At 45.4% G+C, this 11,123-nt stretch overlaps 1 protein-coding gene across 1 annotated transcript in view; it reads left to right on the top strand.

The window, feature by feature from the left end:
- LOC109904763 (mitogen-activated protein kinase kinase kinase 10-like) overlaps positions 1-11,123 on the top strand; it is a 31,839-nt gene that overhangs the window by 3,659 nt on the left and 17,057 nt on the right. The gene's annotated exons all lie outside the window — the stretch shown is intronic.

The raw sequence follows: 11,123 nt of genomic DNA, 5'->3' as shown, positions 1-11,123 counted from the left end.
GAGCTGGCTCTCTCTCTGCCATCTTTCCCTTCTCCCCTCCTCCTCCGATCCTCTCTTCTCATCCTCCTCTTTCTACCACCCCTCCTCAAGGAGAGCAGTTCTGCTCTGCAGCTCGCCAAGCTATTTCTGGTCCTTTGTGCTACTTACTGTTTAAAGACGCAGTTGCAGATGTTGGTGTATGGGGGGTGGGGGGTGGGGGGGGGGGTATATACACTGTGTTTGTGTGTGTGAGTGTGTCTGTCTGTGTGGGACGTGAGCATGGGGGATGGGGTGTAGAGATACGAGTTGAGGGTACAGGATGCTGAGTACAGGGCTTTTTGAAGGAGAGAGGCAGAGCGATCTGGAGTATCTGTAGCTTAAAGACACCCTGCTCACAGATCTTACAAAATGTTCCTAATCGCTCTCTGGTTTGTGAAGCTGCGATGTAGCAAGAGCCGCCATATCAGAGGCCGCCTCGCCCTCAGTAACCGTAACGATAGGGATCAGATTGGATGGTGAAGCCTTGAACAACCGTGCAGAACTTCCTTCACGACACTGGGCTGTGTTGAGTCATCCAGCTGTCAGCCTCTCTGCACAAATGTCAATTCCTTCACTTACAATTCTCCAGTGTGAAAAGATGATTTCAAAGGAGTGTCTCAATCTGTCAAGCCGTCTCCTTCCTCTATGGATGACGCGTCCCACTGAAAACAATTGAAAACGTTCCCATTGAAAACAAACAAAGTATTCAAGTATGTGATCAGCCGATGACTTAAAGAGGAATGCTTATATTGAAGCCCGGAGGGAGGGAGAGAGAGATGAAGGTAGAGGAGGAAGCAAAGGAAGAGAGAGAAGGAAGCAAAAGAGATGGGGTGAGAGGAAAGGTCACAAAGACGAGGGAGGAAAGAGAGGGACAGAGAGGGAGAAGAAAGATAGAGAGATAGAAGGTGAGAGAGATTGGGGAGGTAGAAGGAGAGGGATAGAGAGCGAGGGGGATAAACAGAGGTTCGTCTTAGTTTAGGGTTACACCTCAGCTCATTGTCCAAGTGTACAGGTCTCAGATATCCTCTTCAAACCGCCGCCCGTTTGGCATCACTGCGGTTTACGGAGAAGCTTTAGGCAACCGCAGCTTCTCCTCTGTTTCTTCTCCACCACCCTCGCTGGCCTGCCAACCTCTCATCTACACACTCACCGAATTTGTAGTGTGTGTATGCGTGTGTGTGTTTCTGCCTTTCTCTCTGTGTTGTTGTTTGCCTGGCTGAGGCTAGAGTAGTGAGCCTGACTGTCTAACCGGGATAATCTGATTACGGTGACCTCCTTAGAGTGATGTGACAGCGGTGTTTGTGGGTTGGCAGGTCTCTGTCACTTGTTCCATTTAGCCATACCTGTCACACCAATCCAGAATCAGCCCACTCTCTCAGTGGTGCCCAATCCTCCTTGGGCCATATTATTTAGCAGCAAAATCGAAAATAAATCTGAATTTAACAACAACAGTTTTATAAGCACATATAGTAGGCTGACTCAGAGAAGCCCTAAGAATATGGTCATGTGAACATTCGCGTCATTAACAACACATTTCTCAAAAACATGGCTCTAGTTGATAGCCATTCAATTCAAAACCTTATTGATCAGGTGATTTGATCAAGTTGAAATCCAACCCGCCCTAGATAAGGTGTGTTCAGAAAGAGGTCTTGAAAACTCTACCCCGTGATGGCTAACGTGTCTGCAGCCGCTGCACTGAGTTGTACATTATATGGACATGACTCAGCATAAGGTACCAAAATACTTTTCCACTGATCACCTGTCTACTGTATCACAAATAGAAACAGAATCTACGGTTGAAGTCGGAAGTTCACATACACTTAGGTTGGAGTCATTAAAACTCAATTTTCAACCACTCCACACATTTCTTGTTAACAAACTATAGTTTTGGCAAGTCGGTTAGGACATCTACTTTGTGCATGACACAAGTCATTTTTCCAACAATTGTTTACAGACAGATTATTTCACTTATAAGTCACTGTATCACAATTCCAGTGGGTCAGAAGTTTACATACACTAAGTTGACTGTGCCTTAAAACAGCTTGGAAAATTCCAGAAAATGTTCTCCTAGAGATGAACGTACTTTGTTGTAAAAATTGCAAATCAATCCCAGAACAACAGCAAAGGACCTTGTGAAGATGCTGGAGGAAACAGGTAGAAAATTATCTATATCCACAGTAAAACTAGTCCTATATCGACATAACCTGAAAGGCCGCTCTGCAAGGAAGAAGCCACTGCAACTGTACATGGGGACAAAGATCATACTTTTTGGAGAAATGTCCTCTGGTCTGATGAAACAAAAATAGAACTGTTTGGCCATAATGACCATCGATATGTTTGGAGGAAAAAGGGGGAGGCTTGCAAGCCGAAGAACACCATTCCAACGGTGAAGCAAGGTAGTGGCAGCATCATGTTGTGGGGGTGCTTTGCTGCAGGAGGGACTGGTGCACTTCACAAAATAGATGGCATCATGAGACAGGAAAATTATGTGGATAAATTGAAGCAACATCTCGAGACATCAGAAGTTAAAGCTTGGTCGCAAATGGGTCTTCCAAATGGACAATGACCCCAAGCATACTTCCAAAGTTGTGACAAAATGGCTTAAGGACAACAAAGTCAAGGTATTGGAGTGGACATCACAAAACCCTAACCTCAATCCCATAGAAAATAACTGAAAAGGCATGTGCGAGCAAGAAGGCCTACAAACCTGACTCAGTTACACCAGCTCTGTCAGGAGGAATGGACCACAATTCACCCAACTTATTGTGGGAAGCTTGCGGAAGGCTACCCAAAACGTTTGACCCAAGTTAAACAATTTAAAGGCAATGCTAATAAATGCTAATTGAGTGTATGTAAACTTCTGACCCACTGGGAATGTGATGAAATAAATAAAAGCTGAAATAAATCATTCTCTCTACTATTATTTTGACATTTCACATTCTTAAAATAACGTGGTGATTCTAACTGGCCTAAGACAGGGAATTTGAACTTGGAATAAAAGTCAGGAATTGTGAAAAGCTGAGTTTAAATGTATTTGGCTAAGGTGTATGTAAACTTAAGAGTTAGAGGTTCCAAGTCCTTTTTATAGATTCTAGTTCTATGGACACCCATGAGTCAGATCGACCCCTCTATATACTGCAGAGGTATATATGTTATATAACCTACATGACTCTGTCCCAATGGTCTTACTGTCCCATGACCCCGTTTCCTAGATAACCACTGATAGGTAAAAGGACTGGATTTGATATCCATCTCCGAGGATTCACCCATCAAGTCCTTTTATGGACGAGTCGATATGAAGGAAAGGAACCAAGAAAATACCATTGAAAACCACATTTGTAGCCTTGGTTGGGAGTTTCTGTGACAGCTGTTTGAGCATTAAGATACTGAACAATAGGCTATTATGCTGCATATAGGCTTCAAAAAGATGGGGGTGGGTGGGGGGGGGGGGGGGGGGGGGAGGGGTGTTGACGTTACCTGCTGCTCTTTTGAGGGCCGTCACTTCAAATGGAAGGCAAGTTAACAGTCATCTGAATAGTGGGGCCTTGTGTCTGCAAGCTGTCCTGTCCAGTCTGTAATATTCTTTTTCCAACCACGGGATAATTCAGCATTAATTACAGGAACTAGTAACTCGGATATTATTCGGTTAGATGGTGTGAGTTGGACTGAAATATTGAGTATCCTCATCTTACATATAGGTATCCTTCAATTATGATATGAATACACGTTCCATAATTGCTATTTATCGGATTAGTGCATAGCATGCCATTGAAAAGAGTGTAAATGTGTGTCTGTTTAGAAAAGGATTAGTGTTCGGGGGTAGCCTGTCTGTCTGGCTTCTTTCCCACACTCCGAAAGAGGGATGTTGCTGCTAGAAGAGCCGTCACAGACCGACTTGATTCCTCTTTCGTGGCAGCAGTAGGAAAATACTGGCCAGCACTACGGCACCTGATTCAATCAATGAATGAATCAATCAAGGGCCCTGTTTGAATGCTTTCGGCAAATGCATCCTCCCCTCCTTGAATTTATCACTGAGAGTAGTGTGTTTGTGCATGCAGGTCTTTGTATGTGTTACATGCGTGCGTGTTTGTACGCAAATATGCAGTGCATTCGGGAATTACACAGACTCACTTTTGTTGTTTGTTATTGTTACATTTTGTTATTGTTGTTTGTTATTGTTACATTTTGTTATTGCTACAGCCTTCTTCTAAAATTGAGTTTTTTTTTTACATCCTCATCAATCTACACACAATATCCCGTAATGACAAAGCAAAAATGGAAATATCACATTACATAAGCATTCAGACCCTTTACTCGGTACTTTGTTGAAGCACCTTTGGCAGCGATTACAGCCTTGAGTCTTCTTGGGTATGACGCTGCAAGCTTGGCACACTTGTATTTGGGGAGTTTCTCCCATTCTTCTGTGCAAATTCTCTCATGCTCTGTCAGGTTGGATGGGGAGCGTTGCTGCACAGCTATTTTCAGGTCTCTCCAGAGATGTTCAATCGGGTTCAAGTCCGGGCTCTGGCTGGGCCACTCAAGGACATTCAGAGACATGTCCCAAAGCCACTCTTGCGTTGTCTTGGCTGTGTGCTTAGGGTCGATGTCCTGTTGGAAGGTGAACCTTTGCCCCAGTCTGAGGTCCTGAGCGCTCTGAATAAGGTTTTCATCAAGGATCTCTCTGTACTTTCCTTCTTTCATCTTTCCCTCGATCCTGACTAGTCTCCCAGTCCCTGTCACTGAAAAACATCCCCACAGCGTGATGCTGCCACCACCATGCTTCACCGTAGGGATGGTATTGGCCGGGTGATGAGCGATGCCTGGTTTCCTCCAGGCGTGATGTTTTGCGTTCAGGCTAAAGAGTTCAATCTTGTTTTCATCAGACCAGATAATCTTGTTTTTCATGATCTGAGAGTTCTTTAGGTGGCTTTTGGCAAACTCCAAGCGGGCTGTCATGTGCCTTTTGCTGAGGAGTGTCTTCTGTCTGGCCACTCTACCATAAAGGCCTGATTGTTGGAGTGTTGCAGAGATGGTTGTCCTTCTGGAAGGCTCTACCATCTCCAAAGAGGAACTCTGGAGCTCTGTCAGAGTGACCATTGGGTTCTTGGTCACTTCCCTGACTAAGGCCCTTTCCCCCCGATTGCTCAGTTTGGCTGGGCGGCCAGCTCTTGGAAGAGTCTTGGTTGTTTCAAACTTCTTCCATTTAACAATGATGGAGGCCTCTGTGTTCTTGGGGACCTTCAATGCTGCAGGATTCTTTTGGTACCCTTCCCCAGATCTGTGCCTCGACATGCACCGTCAACTGTGTGTGCCTTTCCAAATCATGTTCAATCAATAGAATTTACCAAAGGTGGACTCTAATCAGTTTGTAGAAACATTTCAAGGATGATCAATGGAAACAGGATGCACCTGAGCTAAATTTTGAGTCTCATAGCAAAGGTTCTGAATGCTTATGTAGAGAAGGTATCTGTTTTTCTTTTCTTTTTTTAACATTTCCCCAAAATGTCTAAAAACCTGTTTTCATTATTGTGCATTCAAATATTTAATCAATTTTAGAATAAGGCTGTCACGTAACAAAATGTGGAAAAAGTCAAGGGTTCTGAATAGTTTCCCGAATGTGCTATATATGTGTGTGTATGGATGTGGGACAGAGGGACACGGTGGTGCTAGCTAGCTAGGGCAGGAAATACTCACTGGTAGTGCAGCAACAATGACCCCATTCTCACACAACAAGCCAAGACAGAGCTGGGCTCACAATGACAGGAGTCACCGCGGGGGGAGGGGGCGCGGAGAGAACGGACGACACAGAGAGACGGAGGGAGTGAGGTCGACTGTAGACCTTGAATGACAGGACGGAGGGATGGATGGGTAGAGAAAAGGAGAAGGAATGCGCTTGCTGCAGAGTGGGCCCTGCGGGCTAGGTTGGGGGAGGGGGTGGTGGAGAGAGGGAGCGGTAGAGGGATGGGGAAAGTGGTGGGGATGGGCTCAGTTGGAGACACGGTCAGAGTGTTCCACAGACTAAGAGGACTCAACATCATACAGTTCCTCTTGTACCGCTCTTCCTACTCCACACATCTGTATGTTCCAAACCAAAACACCTCACCAATCAACCAATGGTGGTAGACTAATTCGTTTAACATAGTAATTGGTCGCAAAGAGAACGAACAAATTGTCTCCAATCAGGTCAAATGAGGCCAATCCTGTGAGTAGTAGTGTCAGTATTGTCTGTCTTACTTCTGTGTTTGGCTCTCAGAAAGGCCTTGGACTCAGCAGAGGCACCGTGAGAACAGGGGCACACTGCAAACAGATGTTTGTATTCCCTGTCTGTTAAGCTCAGTTAGACCCCCTGAGTTGATAAACATGATGAAAGTGCCCACAGTGAGAAAGGGGGAGAGGGATGGAGGCATGGAGAGGGGAAGAGAGGTAGAGGGGGAAAGAGGGATAATAGAGAGAGGGATAGAGGCATAGAGAGGGGGAGAAGATAAAGAGGGATATAGAGGGAGAGGGGGATAGAAAGAGGGAGAGGGATAGCAGGGGAAAGCAGAATAGCTCAGTGTGTCTGAAATGACACCGATCAATGGTCAGTCAGATTGCAGAAACGCACGCACACACACACACACACACACACACACACACACACACACACACACACACACACACACACACACACACACACACACACACACACACACACACACACACACACACACACACACACACACACACACACACACACACACACACTGGTACTGTCTACACAAGTCAATGAACAGATAAGAGATGAGGCCGATGGCTACCAGTAAACTAATGAGGACACAGGTCACACTACACAGTATCCCAACCCCATGAACTTCTCTAGTTTCCACTTATTCACTGATTTGAGGAATTTGACATGTATTCAGGTTCATCCTAGGGACTAATTTCCCTGCATTCCTGACATTCCCAGAATGGTGACATACTGTACAGAACCCAGTTAACAGGGCAACATTGGCACCCAGCCTACCTCTGCCAGCCTCACGTGACAACAGCCACAGAGAGCACACGCTGCACATAGACGCGTGCACACACACACACACACATACAGACGAAGCAGACACAAGGCACATTGGCCAGGCTGTGTGTGGCGACTGCTGTTAGAAGGGCATTGTTGCTGGCCAGGCTTGCACTGGGCCTAGGGCTCCAGGGGACTGGGGGGGGGGGGGGGACTGAGAGAAGGGAGGCCCAACACAGGGGGCCTTGCACTGTGTCACGGATCCCCCCCCCGGTACTGCTGCTCATTCTGTTCACCAGTTCCTGGAGGTCTACGTCACCGACTTTCTAGGCTTCCCTGAACGGGATTCATTATCATCAACCCCGGACTGTCTTGTCTGATTGCACACTCCTGGTTCCCATTCTCCTGATTAGTATGTTATATAGGTGCCCTCTGTTCCCTCTGTCTTTTGTCGGTTATCGTTCCCATGTCCGTTGGTGGTGTGAGCACCTATGCGTTGGTGCAGCTGTTATGCTGCGGGCTTTATATATCGCCCCCGTGGCGTTCAGCGAGGCCCAGGGTTTTTGTATACGTGTTTGTTTTTGGCTGTATTTTTTATTTAAATAACGGTTGTGTACTCCTGCGCCTGTCTCCAAATCCTTTATACCAGCGCGACACACAGGGTGTCCCCCTGAGCCAGGTTCCTTGACCAACCACAGAAGAGTAGAGGACACACTGAGAGCTATACTGTGGCGTGCTCTTTGAAAACAAGGGAGAATGCTAACATCCTAGGTGTTATGATTTCCCTGGACATCACATAGTATTACCGGCCCGGAAACGTGTCCGTGTGCATGTTTGCGGAAAGGTCATGGGGTCATAAGCAGGGGACGACTGCTGCACTGACTCCATGATGCAGTTATACACGGCTTCACAGGGATACACTACGATACGATAAAGAACTACAACTAGAACTACGTGCCGACCTACAATAGGTATGAAAAAAGACGGGCTGTTATAGAAATCAAGGCTAATGTCACTGTGTGAAATGAACATTGGACTGTGTTTGTGTGTTGAACCTGCTCGCTTACAGAGCCTGGTGGATCTAAGATTAGCCTCCCAGTCCAGCAATATTTAGATGGATTTCCTGGTGTCGACGGTTTGTGTCTCAAATAGACAGAACAAAAAGGGTCAAATGGATCGGCCAAATGCTAAGAGATGTCTTTTCTTCGGTAAAACCATGTCAATTTCACTCCCAAATGTTTGAGGTGGGGAGTGAAATATGACCCAGTTTTACAAATCTCGATAGTGAACCTGCAGTCCTGCTCCACATACTGGGGGGGGAAAGCAGTCTCACTTAATACCTCAACCCTTTATGAGAACCAGGCTGCCTGGTCACATGAATTTGGCAGCTGCATTTGTGTGGAGACAAAGTGAATGCCTCCAGGGTGAAACTGTGCAACTGCACGGCTCAGGATTAGAGCCCAAATGGCCTCTGGTTAATACGAATGGAGCCAACCAGGGGTATCGATGACATGCGAGCAGATTCAGTACAACCTCCATATCCAAGCAGGCAAAGTGCAGCAATTCTGGCTGCGATACTGTGGGTGCAGCATCCATTATGCTGATGTTATTTATTGGCTTCCTGTAAAGTATCAAACATAGGCCGGCGTTTGTGTTTCCAGTTTGGGGAAACAAATGTTCACCATAGAAATGCACCTTTACAATGAAGCATTCCACGCATCATCGCATTTAAACACTTACATAAGATAGCCTACTATTCGCAATGTAATAAGTAGATTCGATAATCATCATTTAAGGCTAATAATATAACTCTCAATGTTCGCAAAAAAAAGACTGGTCGGTGTATGCCTGAGAGAGTATTGCATAGAGTAGGCTAAGGCTATATGCTATATGAGATATGTTTCTTCTTTCTTTGCACAGGACTTTTTAACATTTTATTTTGTAAACACATTTCACGTTATAAAACTGGAGACATTAGCAGAACCTTTTCTTAAATACGATAAATGACATGGTAGCCCACGCTACTCTGTTGACACTGACAAACAGATCAATATAATATGCCTATGAGAATGGGAGACAAGTATTGTCTCCTGCCCGGAGAAAAAGTATTGTCCAAAAACAAACCTGACACCGACCCAACAATGATAAAGAATGAATATGCGCAGTGCGCAGTGTACTCACCCGGGATAAGGCCGATGCTCTCAGCTGGTACCAATAACATAATATACTGTTGTTAGCTCAATTAAGTTGAGAATTTTGATCAACTATAACACAGATTCGAGTATTTGCATTGTCTTCTTTACAGCAATAGCCATTTCCTTTCCAAACTATAGTTTCCCCAACACTGTATTTTGAAATATTGCGATATGCTTGGCTGGGCCTCTCTACTTTTCACTGACAGTCGCAATTCAACAATCATAGATTTTGTATTTGCCTCGCACGCTGCCCAAATTGTGCACGCTATCTTTCCTTCCGACTGTAGGCAATGAGATGCAAAACAATCCACAACAGAAGCTAATGATCCTCTGAGGCCAAATCATGCTTTAGTAGCCTATTTGAAAGATTTAATTGAGTTCTGTATAGACGGGAGTTAGGCTATATAAGGCTATATAATATTTCAATTTACTTTAGGGAAAGCTGCCCTTAGCTTCATGGACGTGCCGGCTATGGTGCCATGCACAATTAAGAGCAGTGTTGTATACTGTACTTGAATCCCAGTGTAGTGTTTTGTGAGATGGGTTAGTGTTCTTGACTGGTGTATGGTTTCTCTTTGGTGAGTGTCAGAACAGGAACGTGCGAAAGAAAGACCTAGATGGACATCAAGACATGAAGAATATCCTACCAGGTATCCTACCAGCACGATGAAAAAAAACGTAGTCATCTCTTTCACTCCTTCACCCTTCGTTTTTTCATCGACTCCACTTCTCTATTTGTCATGCCACTAATCCTCTACCAATCTCGCTCCATTTTCCTCTCCATATTGCCCTTGCCCTCCTTTCTCCACCACCTTGTCTGCCAGTTTATCCTCATCCCTCTGCCCTTGCCCTCATTCCTGTCTCTTTCTTGTCATTTTTCTCTCTTCCTTGTCTCCTTCCTTCCTTCTTATCTCCACCCCCCCCCCATTTCTCCTCAGACTCTCTGTCCCTTCCTTCTTATCTCCCCCCCCCCCCCTATTTCTCCTCAGACTCTCTGTCCCTTCCTTCTGTCCCTCTCCCTTAAAGGCATCTGCTTACGTCCCACCCGAAACCGTTTGAGCATGTTTTATGACACCATTATTGGACATTTTTGCCCGTTTTGGTTTCCGGCAAGGTTTTTTTCCTGTGTTTTTTTTCAAGCCGAAGTTTAGTCGCCGAAGTCTACGCCCCTTCGTCAGTGATTAGTCAACAGTAGGGATTCTTCAATGGTTGAGAGAATGCAAAGAGTGTGCAATGCTGTCGTCAAGGCAAAGGGTGGCTACTTTGAAGAATCTGAAATATAAAATGTAGTTTGATTTGTTTAACACCTTTTTGGGTTACTACATGATTCCATATGTTATTTCATAGTTTTGATGTCTTCACTATTATTCTACAATGTAGAAAATAGTCAAAATAAATACAAACACTTGAATGAGTAGGTGTGTCCAAACTTTTGACTGGTACTCTATGCACAAACTGTTTCAGATGGTAAGCATGTGGTCACCTTTACTCTCCCCCCTATACCCATACCCATCGCTCTCTCTCTCTCTCTTTCTCTCCTTCTCTTGCTCTCTCTCTCTCTCTCTTTCTTTCTTTCCATCTCACCTCCCCAGTGTGGGCAGATTGAGTTGATCCTAGGCAGGCGACAGCTGGAATGGCAGACAGACATGGGAGGGGGCACGGGGGAGCGAGGGATGGAGATAAGGGGGTGAGTAGGGGATGGCTTGGTGGGTATATGTCGGCAGGGCTGTGATCTGTAGTGAAGTGGAAACGGAGTCCCACAGACTGGCCCTGAGGGGCGGGGGTAGTGACTGTATCAAAGACCTCTATTGGAGTAGAAGGATAATAGAGCCCTTTGCACTCTCACATTGGCTCACAGCCATGACAATCATTCTACCTGGTTGGCTCACAGCCACGTCTGTCACCTAAACGTTTAGCCA

This window comes from Oncorhynchus kisutch, linkage group LG15 (assembly GCF_002021735.2).
Source record: "Oncorhynchus kisutch isolate 150728-3 linkage group LG15, Okis_V2, whole genome shotgun sequence".
Lineage (NCBI taxonomy): Eukaryota > Metazoa > Chordata > Actinopteri > Salmoniformes > Salmonidae > Oncorhynchus > Oncorhynchus kisutch.
Note: the sequence above shows the minus strand (reverse complement) of the source record. Positions and strands in the feature narration are given on the sequence as shown.